The sequence below is a fragment of the Polistes fuscatus genome, unplaced genomic scaffold (genome assembly GCF_010416935.1).
Source record: "Polistes fuscatus isolate 324 unplaced genomic scaffold, CU_Pfus_HIC Scaffold10, whole genome shotgun sequence".
Classification (NCBI taxonomy): Eukaryota; Metazoa; Arthropoda; class Insecta; order Hymenoptera; family Vespidae; genus Polistes; species Polistes fuscatus.
This window is the reverse complement of record NW_025112998.1, coordinates 5,084,358-5,099,500: the sequence shown is the minus strand read 5'-3', so window position 1 is coordinate 5,099,500 and position 15,143 is coordinate 5,084,358. Positions and strand designations below refer to the sequence as shown.

General features: G+C 27.4%; 1 protein-coding gene and 1 long non-coding RNA gene across 3 annotated transcripts in view; both read right to left on the bottom strand.

The window, feature by feature from the left end:
• LOC122525049 (A-kinase anchor protein 200-like) overlaps positions 1 to 15,143 on the bottom strand; it is a 42,797-nt gene that overhangs the window by 7,864 nt on the left and 19,790 nt on the right. The gene's annotated exons all lie outside the window — the stretch shown is intronic.
• Positions 1,064 to 3,403, bottom strand: LOC122525056. 2 transcript variants are annotated; one of them, XR_006305701.1, is made up of 3 exons: positions 3,293 to 3,403; positions 1,795 to 2,049; positions 1,064 to 1,145 (listed from the first exon to the last, which is right to left on the bottom strand). It is a non-coding gene; the product is annotated as an uncharacterized LOC122525056 (long non-coding RNA). The 2 variants fall into 2 exon arrangements; XR_006305700.1 differs by having other exon boundaries at positions 1,064 to 1,150; positions 3,293 to 3,402.

Sequence of the window (15,143 nt, the reverse complement as noted above, 5' to 3'; positions counted from 1 at the left end):
TCGTAATAATTTGAATAGAAAAAAAAGAAAAAAGAAAAAAATTAAAAATAAAATATTCAACTAATTTCAATAATAGAATAAAATGAAATTTTCTAATTACGTTACTGTGAATGATCATCATTCGTTAACGTTCTAAATTTAAATTCAAATTGTCAATGATACCTCGAGGATATACCGTTGAAGTACCTGTGCCAACATTTTTTTGGGATCATTAATTGTTAGTTAAGAACATGGCGTCTATGTACATAATCGATAATACATTCCCCTTTTTCTTCTACGATTAGTTATACTAATTCCAACTGTTAAAGAGGAGTTCCATGTATATTATAAATCATTATCTTTCTTAGCAGCTAATTGCGTCTAAGATGATACGAATACGTTAGCATCGAATTGCGTTTAGTATATATATTATACTGCGTAGTATTGAATCGTGTTACGATGAGGTAACAATATTCCCTTCATATTCATCAATTTACTATATTTTGTGTTAATTTTATAACACTTTTATATATTAAATACAGTTTATGCATTAGATATCAAATAAATGAATTAATAAAAATATATATAATATCAAACGAAAATATTAGCGCCGTCTAATTTATTTTCCTATAACATTATTTTATAAATTAGCAACAAAGTGAATTTTTTTGTCTATAACAAACATCTCTTGAATGAAAATTTTCGGTGTATATTCGAAGTTATAATGATTAAAATAGATATACAAAAATAATCAAAATAAATAGAAAACTTAGAGAAATATTCATTTTCGGTTGCAAATTTATTAGAAGAACCTACTTAATTAATAATATTAGCCTTGATATAATTATATATATATATATAATTTGTGTTAATCATACCGCAACGTCGATTTTCCACCACACAAATGGGACTGCTGCCAGAAAGTATTGAGCTCCACGGGAAAGGGCACCGGCAGCTCTATATACGCCATTGCTCATACCTCGTCCTAATTTAATGACCGACTCCATCGTCGAAATATGTAATCTTTTCAAATTTTTATATATATATATATATTTTTTTTTTTCTTCAATCTAATTTATTCCCCTTTTTATTTTATATTTTTTGTCCTTCGAACACTTCACTTTTGTTGTTTAATTGTCACGAATTTTAAAAACTTTATCAAATACCTATACTTTAAACAAACGATCGAGATAAATCAAACGCATAGATAGCGAAAAAGGTTTGAAATTTTATCGTCAGAACAACTTCAAAATTCAACGGAAACTGTACGAGAATGTGGATTCTCTTAGATTTACGTTAGTGTGGTATTATCCTAAGAATATTATACTTCGAAGAAGTTTATCCTTGAAAAGAAAAGGGTCACCGTATAAGGATATGTATCTATTATTATCATATTAAATTTACAAAAAGAAAGAAAAAAGAAAAAAATACTAACAATAATAATAATAAGAAAAAGTAACTTTTAAGATTTTACTAGAATAATTACTATTATCTGTTTTAGTTCTATAAATAGAAATACGAATCGCAGTGGCTCATGGCCGAGTGAAAAATAGCATTGAAATATGAATCACTATCGTTTACTGCAAAAACCCCTCCCTTTCACCGTGCCCCCTCTTCCCTACTCATTACTACTTATATAAGAAAATTATCGAAATTTGAGAATTTAAATAGGAGAAAAAGATATGATTTGAAATATAATAATTATATCTCGATCGATCGTTTTCGTTTCGTTCACGATAAAAGAGTAATGACAAAAAAAGTTCGCACAATTATTGCATTGCTTTTTTTTTCCCCCTCTTTTTAATAAATGTTTACCTATAATTAAAACGATACACACAAATATACAATGAGGAACACACGTATATAAACCGCAAAATGAAGTATTTGTATGTATATATGTATGTATATCACTTATATACTCGTAGAGAATGATCCGTGCGAACTGTTTGCCGATGGCGAACTACTCGGAGAAACCAGTGAGTTCACGAGGATTTATATAGAAACCCACGACGACAACTACGACTACGACGACGAGAAGAGAAGACGACGAAGAGGATCGTCGTCCCACGTCTTGTTAGTGTGAGAAAGAAATAGAAAGAAATAGAAAAGAGAAAGAGAGAGAGAGAGAGAGAGAGTTCAAATGTAGAATGTCAGAGAAAGAAAAAGAAAATATGATTGAAATACAAAAATTATACTTTTTTTTTTTTAATGTAAAACAAAAAGTAAAATGATAATTTTATATTTTTTTAAATATATAGATTTAACGAATAGATTTTAATTAAAGAGAAAGAGAGAGAGAGAGAGAGAGTTCGAATGTAGAATGTCAGAGAAAGAAAAAGAAAATATGATTAAAATACAAAAATTGTACTTTTTTTTTTTTAATGTAAAACAAAAGTAAAATGATAATTTTATATTTTTTTAAATATATAGATTTAACGAATAGATTTTAATTAAAGAGAAAGAGAGAGAGAGAGAGAGAGTTCAAATGTAGAATGTCAGAGAAAGAAAAAGAATATATGATTAAAATACAAAAATTATATTTTTTTTTTTTTTAATGTAAAACAAAAAGTAAAATGATAATTTTATATTTTTTTAAATATATAGATTTAACGAATAGATTTTAATTAAAGAGAAAGAGAGAGAGAGAGTTCAAATGTAGAATGTCAGAGAAAGAAAAAGAAAATATGATTAAAATACAAAAATTATACTTTTTTTTTTTTTAATGTAAAACAAAAAGTAAAATGATAATTTTATATTTTTTTAAATATATAGATTTAACGAATAGATTTTAATTCAGGTCGAATGATAAATATAAATCACCATGACAAGAAATAAATTTGAAATAATAAAATACGATTATTCAATATTGAAATTAATTGTTAATAAAATATTGCAATCCACCGATAAGATTTGATTAATTTAGAAATTAAATTTGTAGTTAGATCTCGAAGGATTAATGTAAATAATATTACGAAGAAAAAAGAAAAGAAGGATAAAAGTTATTTTAATTCAATTTATAATATTGAAAATTAATTGTTAGCAAAATATATATCGCAAAAAGAAGAAAAAAAAAAGGAATATTTATATTAATTAATAAGTTATATTTTTAAGAGACGATTTATAGAAATAAAATGATAATCATATAAATATTATAAAAATAAAAAAAAAGAAAAAGAAAATATATACAAAGAATGATTATATTAAACCGAAATTTCGAATTGTCGGAACGAATAAAAATTAAATAAATAAATAGTTCGTATATATCTAAAAAAAATTGTAGAATGAAAATAAAAAAAGAATATAATGAAACTACGTCGTAGAAATGTAACTTCGTATAACTTTGCGCGAGGATTGATACACAAGCAAAAAGATCGTTTTCTCGTGTCGAACTACACGGCTTGCGAACGTGTACTGTCTGTTGTTTATCGAAAACGAACTCAACGAAGGGAGAGAGAGAAAGAAAGAAAGAAAGAAAGAAAGAGAGAGAGTAACAAAGATAAAAAATAAAATAAATTAAAAGCAAAAAGACAAAATAATACGCGATTAGAGAAGACAAACATTATTCGTATCTCATACGATGTTTCTTTTTATTAATTTTATTAATTAAATCATTCGATATTTATATTCGAGTTTATTTTCGGAGAATTATCGAAAGGAAGTAAGTGTCATCGATTATTTTTAATAAAGATAAAATATATTATTATTATTATTATTATTATTATTTTTGTTTTTGTTTGTTAAACTTTTCCTTCGAACCAACGACCCACGTTGTTGTATTCCTTTGTTAAACGGAATAAAAGGGACGACGACGAGTTTGGAAATGAAGAAAGATTGTATAGAACGGATTAGAATAATATTAGAGAGAAAGAGAGAGAAAGAGAATTAGATGCATTAGAAGAGTGCAAACCGGTCTCCAACATTTAAACGTGGGAGGAACGTGAAACTAGGAAGAGAGAGTAACGATTAGAATGAGAGAAAGAATTAAAGAATGAAAGAACGAAAGATAGAGAAGGGAAAGAGAGATAGAATATGTTGAGTAGAATAAAGATACTAGTAATACCTAGCGTTGAACTAGAAACGTATAGTTAAAGCTAGCATATGTCTAGTAAAAAGAAAAAATTAACACCACAAAACCACCATAGGTTTCTATTCTTGGATAACTCAAGGAAAAGTTAAGGAACATGATAGTTAGTTGAACAGATAAGTAGGATTTGAATATAGCGATGGGTTTAAAAATATTCGAATTTGATCAAACGTTATTGTATTGTAGGTATTTTTTTTCTTTTTTTAATGGTTTTATTAATACTGAATGTTAAATTATTTTCTTTACTATGCGATTGTATAAAGCGTTTGAAAAGAAATGCAAGAAGTATGGGGAGGATGATCTATATTTAAAATTTGTTAATATTTTCTAAAGAAAAAAGAAAAAAGAATAAATTGTTTGCATTTTATTCACGAAAGTTTGGCAAAGTAATATCTTTAATATTTTCGCGAAAGTTATTTGCATACGGGTGGAACTAGTTTGTTAGTAGTTGTTAATGTAAAAATAGCTTATCCGTATTCAAACTCGGCACTGACCATCCTCTACCGTATTTAGTAACGAGACTAAAGCATTCAAGGATCAAGTTTAAATGAAACGTGCTTTTATTTGATTTATTTCTTTGTGAATTATTCATCACAACTTTTTCCTTTTTTATCCTATTTATAAGAAGTATATTCTTTCAAATAAATAAATGTATAAATATATTTTCTGAAAATAGATTTTGTTCTTTAATTAAATTACAATTAATTGATAAAAGCGTAATTATAAGCAAATGAATTAGCGTTTAATTTTGAAGAAATAAGAATTAAGAAAAGAAAAAGAAAATGAAAAAAGAGAACAAGAGATACAGAATTCTTGTTATTATTGTTAATAAAAATAAACTCGAAGAGATTATGAAAAATATTAAGATCTATAAAAAGGTGAATTATTTAATTTTATTTTCTAATTTCTATATAGATAAAGGGTTAGGGGGGGTGAGGGTGGAAAGAAAGAAATAAAATGAATAAAAAATTGATAGATAAATTAAATATATTATAAAGATTGTGTGTTATATCAGTTTGATCGGAATTCATCTAGAGCTTTGATTTGCGAAACCAATTCAGTTTTAAGATAAAGCTTCCGAAAAGCACGCTTGGTGGCAGCATCGAGCAAGACTAACAACTAACACACGAGGAATTATTATCTTTCCTCGATTGAGAGACACGAATAGAATGTTAGATTTTACTTTACCAACTGAGAAACTTTGGAATCGCATTAGAGAGATGATTAAACAGATGGGGTTCGTTGTATAATAATCTACTAACATAAGAAGTTTTTATCCTATTCATTTGAATTATATCAACTAACTCTGCAAGTAGAAAACTGAAAGATACTCATAAGATATTAATAACATATGCAGACTCCTATATCTAATAATGATTATAATATTTTAATGTTTAATTAATATTCTTAAATTTATTTTCCCAATTGAATTTTATTCTACAAATTAAAAAAAAGCAAATAGTAGAAAGATTTGTATACTCCTACAGTCTGATTGTTCGTTAAGTTAAATTATTTGTTTCTTTTTTGTATGTAATATAAATTATATATAAATTCGAAATTTTGTCCAATATGTTCTAAGCAGCTTCTTGGGATTGGTTTTTCAATGAATGAATGAATGAAATATACTTTAATAATTTAAAATGAAGTCAACTACAAATAACAATTAATCTTAAAATTAGAAAAAAATAATATTCCTAAAATAAATTAAAATAAAATAAAATAAAATAAAATAAAATAAAATAAACTTATACTATACGAGTAAATAAATGGGTAAATTCTAAAGTTCCTAATGTGTGTTTTCCTTTCTTCCTAAAGTAAGAATATACAAACAAGCAAAAAATAAAAAAAAAAAAAATAAATGAATTAAAAAAAAAATTTGGAACAAATTTGGTGTTCGGTAGCAACTCGAAGCCATCAGTAGAAGAACCGAGACACAACGAGCGAATAGGGAAAGCCCTGGTAGCTTCGTCTGTCGGCATGGCAACAGCTCCGCGCGTCCCGGCGTCGGGACGCTCGATACTCCTAGACAACGACGACGACGACGACGAAGTCAACGACGAAGTCAACGTCGACGACGACGACGACGACGACGACGACGTTGACGACGACGCCCAAATCCAAAGAGGGCTAAAGTAATTGCACGCGACACTGATTTGTCACGCGTGCAACAAGATATATATCGTATAACACGAATATACAATTTGCACGGCATTCTAAATTCCATTCCAAGGAAGTGGAGTGGATAGATAGAAAATAGTTTTTGTCAGAAAAAAAAAAATACCCAATAAAAACTATTCACCGTTTACAGTAACCACCCCACCAATCCATCAGTTGGATATTTATTCTTCTCTAGGAAAATAGAAAGTCAAGAACATCTAAGAGTATCGAAATAATGCATTAGAAGGAGGGTGGTGGTGGTGGTGTTTGATAGTCAGTTTACTATCACCCTTGGCAGCTGAACAAATGTATTTTCTATCGTATCGTATGGTCGTGTAATACAATACAAAATATATTCTCACTCGTTGGTTGTTACAAGTATAAAGAAGAATACAAATTTAATTAATAATATTAACGATTTATCGAGACAATTTTTTCGTTAAGTTATTTTTGTTTTTCTTTCCCCCTCCTCCACGTTTTTCATTAGATATTATATCATTAAATAAATTCAATAAAACGAAGAAGATTCATTTCTATTTCTTTTTCTTTCTATCTTTTTTAATATCAACTAAATCGTAATATAAAATAATCATTTAATTTTAATAAACACGAGCGCGCGCGTGTGTGTGTGTGCATCTCTCGGAAACGTTTCCTTGATTTGTGGTTCTTACGACTATCAAACTATCGATTATAATAAAAAGAAAAAGAAGAAGGAGAAAAAGAAGAAGAAAAAAATTAGACAAGAAAGCCTCTTTCCTCTTCAGATAATCCATTTAATCCAAACAACCTTAGGATGGCTTTTAGACACGTCCAAGAGGAAAACGTTCAACAGTTCTGGCCAGGTGCCAAGACCTATTCCTCTATCTCACTCTCTCTTTTTTTTCTCTCTTGACTACTCGAGGTTTGAGTAGTTCGTAATTGCGTATTGTCCCTTCCTACACTCCCTCTTCCTCTTCCTCCTCCTCCTCCTCACCCACATCACTCTATCTCTATCCCTATCTCTCTTTTTTTTTCTTTTCTATTCTTCGTCTAACTCGAGCAGAGTGAAACGTTGTTGAAATACGTCGATACGCATTGCCGAAATGATTTCGTTTGGTTCATTGAACTTCCTTGTTTGATTTAGAAAAAGAAAAAGACAAAAAGAGAGAGAAATAAAAGAAAATGCAATTAAACGAAAGAGTAATTGTGAACGTCGAAACGACTTTTTGAAAAACAACGCGACTGCTATACGTATTTTTTCTTTCTATTCTTTTGCATATATACCTCCCATGTGTGGTGTAACTTCTTTTTTTCTTTTTCTTTTTATTTTATTTTATTTTATTTTTTTTTATTTTATTTTTTGTTTTTAGTAACATTTCACGTGTCGTACATTGTAACTATACAGAAAGTAACATGATTGGCTTTGAATTGTGGAAAAAAGGAAGAGATAGTTTTTTTTTTTGTAAGAGAGTTCTCGTCGTCAACGCCTGGTGATTTACGAATACGGAACAGAAGAAGAGAGAACGAGAAAAAGAGAAAGAGAGAAAGAGAGAGAGAGAGAGTGACATCGAATGGTATCAAAAGAGATACAGTGTAGAGAGAGAGAGAGAGAGAGAGAAAGATAGGCAGCTTTTCTCACCCCTTTAAAAAGCGACAGCTTTTCATTGGATGCGGCGAAGCGTACATACATACATACATTCTCCCATGGTGCGAAGAAAAAGAGAAGAGAAGCAGACAAATTCGATTTTTCCACAATGGCGGAAGATACGCCGAGAATTCCAAGAGTTTAAAGAAAAATTTACTCCCGAACGATTCTCTCTTTCTATACAAATAAAAAGAAAACAGAAAAAAAGAAACAAAAAAAAGAAAAGAAACGAAAGAAATTAATGACAATATTTTTTTTAAATAATATATCAGTATTTAAAATTTCAAATAGATATTGATTTACTTCATATTTTATCCTGCTTGATTTTGCAATACAATAATGTCAATGAAAAATTGTTATTTATACGAATAATCATTGGACAATTATTTGATCAATGATTGTGAATAATTGAAAATAAAAATTAAAAAAGAAAAAAAAAAAAGAAAAGTCGTTTATTTCTACGACCAATGTCATAAAAAAGATATTAATAAAACAAGATAAATATTTATGTATAATAAGATTGGACTTAACTGCAAATCTTGTTAGTTGAATAAAATAATGTTTTCACAAAGTATGTGTAAGAAGTTAGACCGTAAAAGAAGGAGTATATTTGTCGGATAAATTTCATCGAGGCCATTAGGAACGAAATCGAAGCGAGTGGAAACTACTACTGAGATGCCTTCCGTGGCCAATGAAAACCGGTTTTTGAATGCGTCGGCACTATCATGTATATGTATATACATATATATATACCATATATATATACATATATATCTATATATGTATGTATTATATACCACTGTTGCAATGGACGAAGGAAAGAATCGATTTTTCTTACGATTCGATAAAAGTTCACGTGTATGAGTCTCTTTGCATGTGCAATCTAAGCTATCTTTAACGTTTACTGATTTCTAGATAGAAATAGAAAGAAAGGGAGAGAGAGAGAGAGAGACAGGAATATGTAATAAATGTAAGTAGCAATAGTAATAGAAATAGTACTAGTAGTAGTATTAGTAGTAGTAGTAGTAGTGTTGGTTAAGTGTACAGATGATTTGTTTTTTTTTCTCAATATAATAATCTTTTAGATTATATTAAAGATGATACGTCGTTATCTTTTATTATTATTTTTCAATGCACGCAACACATCCTTGTAAAAGATTACAAGCGAAAGTTGAATTTTTATATGAAAAGATAGAAAGAACATATCTTTAGAAAGTATCGAGAATGATCTAAAATTATCTGAATTTAATTTATCTTGAATTTATAATTTACAATAAAATGAATCTTCAGACTTGTGATTAATTCATATTAAAAGTTTCTACGAATTTATTTAAGTTTTATCAAAGATGTAATTGTTAGATGTAATTGTCTCTATTTGTCTCTCTCTCTTTCTATTCTCTTTGTTTCTAACACAGAAGAAATAAACTTAGTTTTCTAATTAGAAGTAATTGTATCTATGTAATGCAATTAGGAGAAGATTTAAAGGAATACTTTTTCAGACATTCGAGTATATTTTCGAAGAAAACGAGGTTGATTATTCTTTTCTTAGATTGATTAAAAAACGTAATTAGTAATATATATAATTAAATAAAATTTAAATCAGAAAATCTCGAACTATTTGTCTTCTAATATTTTACAATTCAAAATTAATTCATCAATATGAACAAGTAATCAATATGTATATATATAATCTAATATAAATCTATAAAAATTCTATTAGCAACACTAATAATATTTATAATTTAATATATTAACATTTATATATATATAAAATAAAAAATAAATAATCTTCCATTACTTGATACGCATAAACACATATAAATACAAACTCGATTGATAAAAAAAATAATGAACAATCTTTTTTTTTGCGAATTATCATCCTTAATTCTTATAAAATTAAAACACAGGTGTGTTTTCCTATTATAAGGGTGACTCATACGAACTGAAGTAGAACCATAGGAAGAAGAAAAAGATGAAGGAGAGAGAGCGAGGGAAGAAACTCGAGTTGCACCCTTGGTGGTGACACACATCCACCCTCTACTAGCACGCAACATCATGCTAATTAATAACAGCATGCCGTGTAACTGCCCAACCATCACCACAACCACCACAACCATCCTGATTCATCCCCCAATTCTCTTTTACGATAAAAGTCACAAAAGACATCGGTTGGATATATTGGTAAGGAAATGAAGAGGGGTTGTTGCAAGGCCACACCCTTTCTTTTCTTTTTTTTCTTTTACACACGTTAAAGAAGGGTGTGAAAACAATGTCACATTGACGTTGAGGTGCGAAAGAGGAATATTCTCTGTTTCTTTCTCTTTCTCTATTTCTTTCTAACACTTGAGAAAAATACTCAAGTACTCCTTCTTCTTCTCCTCGAAACCCTTCTTCTTCTCTCTCTTTCTCTCTCACACTCTTTCTTTGGAAAGCACTCATCTTTTAAAAGTATCTAGAAGGGTGTCGGGTGTATCGTCCCAATCGCGTATTTTTCACCAAGGACTCCGAACACTTCTAACACTCCTTTTACTGCACGATTATTCTGGGATCCTTGCCAGTTTTAGTGAGAAGCTTCGAGGATTTCTTTCTTTCTTTCTTTCTTTCTTTTTTTTTCTTCTTTTTTTTTTTAAAGATCGGATAGAAGGGACCAAAGGAGATAAAGCTTACGGAAATTCTCTAAATCCGGATCAAACTGTTACGTCGAACTGCGAACGGATTTCGAAACATGTTCGATACACGTAAACAATATTTTTATCTTTTATCTATAAAAAAAGAAAAAAAAGAAAACAAAAAAAAAGAAATGAACAAATTGAAAACTGAATGTTTCATTTAAGCGAATAAACTTTTGGAGGGTAATCTTATTGGAGATGAAGATTATTAAACGATTGGTATTCAAAATATATTTTAGTTTCAACGAATTTGATTTTTAGAATTGAATTTTTTAAATGTTTACAATAAAAATTATAGTATTTATTTGTATCAGCGTGATTACATATAAATGCAGTAACAAATAAATTTAATGAGGATAAAAATAAAATTAGAAGAATAAACACGGATAAATATAAACGTGGTGACATGACAAAGTTTTATCTATAAAAAAGAAAAAAAGAAAACAAAAAAAGAAATGAACAAATTGAAAATTGAATTTTTCATTTAAGCGAATAAACTTATGGAGGGTAATCTCATTGGAGATGAAGATTATTAAACGATTGGTATTCAAAATATATTTTAGTTTCAACGAATTTGATTTTTAGAATTGAATTTTTTTAAATGTTTATAATAAAAATTATAGTATATTATTTGTATCAGCGTGATTACATATAAATGCAGTAACAAATAAATTTAATGAGGATAAAAATAAAATTAGAAGAATAAACACGGATAAATATAAACGTGGTGACATGACAAAGTTTTATCTATAAAAAAGAAAAAAAAAGAAATGAACAAATTGAAAATTGAATTTTTTCATTTAAGCGAATAAACTTTTGAAGGGTAATCTCATTGGAGATGAAGATTATTAAACGATTGGTATTCAAAATATATTTTAGTTTCAACGAATTTGATTTTTAGAATTGAATTTTTTAAATGTTTATAATAAAAATTATAGTATATTATTTGTATCAACGTAATTACATATAAATGCAGTAACAAATAAATTTAATGAGAATAAAAATAAAATTAGAAGAATAAACAGGGATAAATATAAACGTGGTGACTTGACAAAGTTTTATGTATAAAAAAGAAAAAAAAAAAAAAAAAAAGAAATGAACAAATTGAAAATTGAATTTTTTCATTTAAGCGAATAAACTTTTGGAGAGTAATCTCATTGGAGATGAAGATTATTAAACGATTGGTATTCAAAATATATTTTAGTTTCAACGAATTTGATTTTTAGAATTGAATTTTTTTAAATGTTTATAATAAAAATTATAGTATATTATTTGTATCAGCGTGATTACATATAAATGCAGTAACAATAAATTTAATGAGGATAAAAATAAAATTAGAAGAATAAACACGGATAATATAAACGTGGTGACATGACAAAGTTTTATCTATAAAAAAAAAAAAAAAATGAACAAATTGAAAATTGAATTTTTTCATTTAAGCGAATAAACTTTTGAAGGGTAATCTCATTGGAGATGAAGATTATTAAACGATTGGTATTCAAAATATATTTTAGTTTCAACGAATTTGATTTTTAGAATTGAATTTTTTAAATGTTTATAATAAAAATTATAGTATATTATTTGTATCAACGTAATTACATATAAATGCAGTAACAAATAAATTTAATGAGAATAAAAATAAAATTAGAAGAATAAACAGGGATAAATATAAACGTGGTGACTTGACAAAGTTTTATGTATAAAAAAGAAAAAAAAAAGAAAAAAAAGAAATGAACAAATTGAAAATTGAATTTTTTCATTTAAGCGAATAAACTTTTGGAGAGTAATCTCATTGGAGATGAAGATTATTAAACGATTGGTATTCAAAATATATTTTAGTTTCAACGAATTTGATTTTTAGAATTGAATTTTTTTAAATGTTTATAATAAAAATTATAGTATATTATTTGTATCGGGGCAATTACATATAAATGCAGTAAGAAATAAATTTAATGAGGATAAAAATAAAATTAGAAGAATAAACACGGATAAATATAAACGTGGTGACATGACAAAGTTACGTAACGTTATGATAGAGTTAAAAAAAAAGGAAAAATAAAACATGAAGAAAATAAAAAGACGAGAAAATGGTATAACGAAGATTTAAGATTTAACGATGGGTTTTAGGTATTTATCTCGACCTACGATACACTACCACCACCTACGCCCTCCGCCCTTTCCCTTTTCCTTCCACTACCGATCTTATTTACGATCGTATAAAATTATTTCGAAGATCTGAGAGCAAAAGCCGTGAGTAATAGTAGTAGTAATAGCAGTAATAGTGTTGTTGTTAGTGGTAGTAACTTAAGAGAAAGATAGAGTTATGGTAACGAGACACGTACAATATATATGTGTTTGTGTGTGTGTGTGAGAGAGAGAAAGGAAAAAGTATAGCCGATTAAATGAATTTATCGTTTTATGAATAATATACGACGTATCTTGAATAATAAATAATATATTTTTATTTTTAGAACCACCGAGCTTGTTTATATCTCCAACCAAAGATAATGGAATGTAACGAAACACTGATGCAAATTAATAAAAGCACAACTCTCTATTCTTTTTTTATATTATAGGAAATAATAATATTTTTTAAATACCTTCGCGTGTTTTTGTTTTTTTTTTCTAATTAAAAATATTTGTTTAATTTCAATCAGCTGTTATATATAATTATCTTTGACAGAAAATGATGCAATTTTATATACTGAAATAATTCGATATATTATTAAATAATACACTTGTAATAAATGAAATAATAAAAACGTAAAATAAATACTTCGAGCAGATGTACGTGTCAGATTAAAGGGTAGATTTATTTTTTTTCTTTTTTAGTTGGCCATGACTTTATAAGCCATAGGATGCAAGGGGGTGAGGTGGAGCGAGGGGGTTGGACTGGGTCGGGAGTACTCTGTAAAATACTTTTTCTTTCTTTTTTATTTTCGAAGGGAGAGTGCAACGACGAGAGTGTACTCAGGAATTCTCTATTACATTGGCATTGATCGTGAATGTGCCATATGTGTGCTATGAATGACGAGGGTTAACGAATGAACACTTCTTGGCTAAGCAACGGAGACCAATCTTTGATGGAACGAGTGTTAGAAACTAAATACGCTAAGTGTGTATAATAATAATAATATTAATAAAAAATCGAACAAATTTAGAATATTATTTAACTTCTTAATAATTATTATCAGTTAAATGAATTGTCTAATTTAAAATTTGAATAAGTTTATAAAAAAAATAAGATTATATATATATATATATATATAATGTATATAATATAATAATAATAATAATAATAAATATATAATAATAAATATATATAATATAAAAAATAATATAATATAATAATAAATAAATATATATAATATAATTTTTGTTAGATATATATATATAATAACGAATATAATTTTAATTAATTATTTAAACGATATGACACCATTATAAAATTATGTTAGAAACGAATTAATGGAAATGAAAAATGATATAAATTTATCTTCGATACAAATAATATCTAATTACGTTATTACCCTTACATTACGTTAGTTATTTTAATCGTAAGTGTTAGGATCGATTAAAAGAAAAGAAAAGAAAAAAAAAAGAAAAAAAAAAGAAACAATGGAAAATGTTGACGAACGTTTAAAACAAACTTTCCACTTTTCTATTTTCGTAACGCACGTACGTGACAAAACGGAAGACTTGTAGTTGCTTTTTCTCGCGGTGACGAACAATGTTTCACGTCAGGTAAGTATATATCCGGGAAGTTTGGGCCATTGAACCATGTTACTGGTTAACACAATGAACGATAAAAGCTTGCAAGTAACAAGACCGGTTTGTTTGCCTCGATTATCGATTTTCTTTCTTACAAAGTCTTAATAACACTGTTGCTGCTCGTTTTTCTTTAACAATGACTTCGTAGAAAACAAACTATTATTAGATAATAATTAATAATAAGAAGAAAAAAAAAAACTATAAAAAGAAAACATAGTTGCACAATATCTATCTTTTATATTCATAATAAATAATTATAAATTATTCATATAAATAATTTTATATTTATAATAAAAAATAATTTGATTTATTAATAAAATTTATGAATCATATCCGATTAATAATAATAATAATTGATATTACACATATTCACGTATAATATGTGCTTGTACAAAGTATTTGTACAAAAAGAATAAAATGTATTATTTTAAAGATTTGCTATGCAAACTATTTGAAGGGAGTGAAAGTCTAACTGTTTGAATGTGAGCTTCGTGATGGTAAACGATGGCGCGAAGGTTGCGCGATTATTTCAAAGCCTTTACGAATTGCGAAAGATTCATGGTAAAGCCTAATCGTTCCTTCAATATCATCGGAGCTGTTCAATTGAAGAAGATGAACAATATAAGCTGATTCATCAGTTTTCTTATAGAACGTTTGATTCTTCTTTTTCATTTTTAATTAAATCAACAAATTAATTTATCATTCATATGATTATATTAAAATCTAATAATGTACTCAAAATTGCAATCAAATAAAATCAATAAAAATGATTATAATTTTCTTATTCTTTTTTTTCTATATGATAATACGAAGAGAAGGAAAGAGAGAAATCTTATCATTTTCAATGATAAGCATAGTA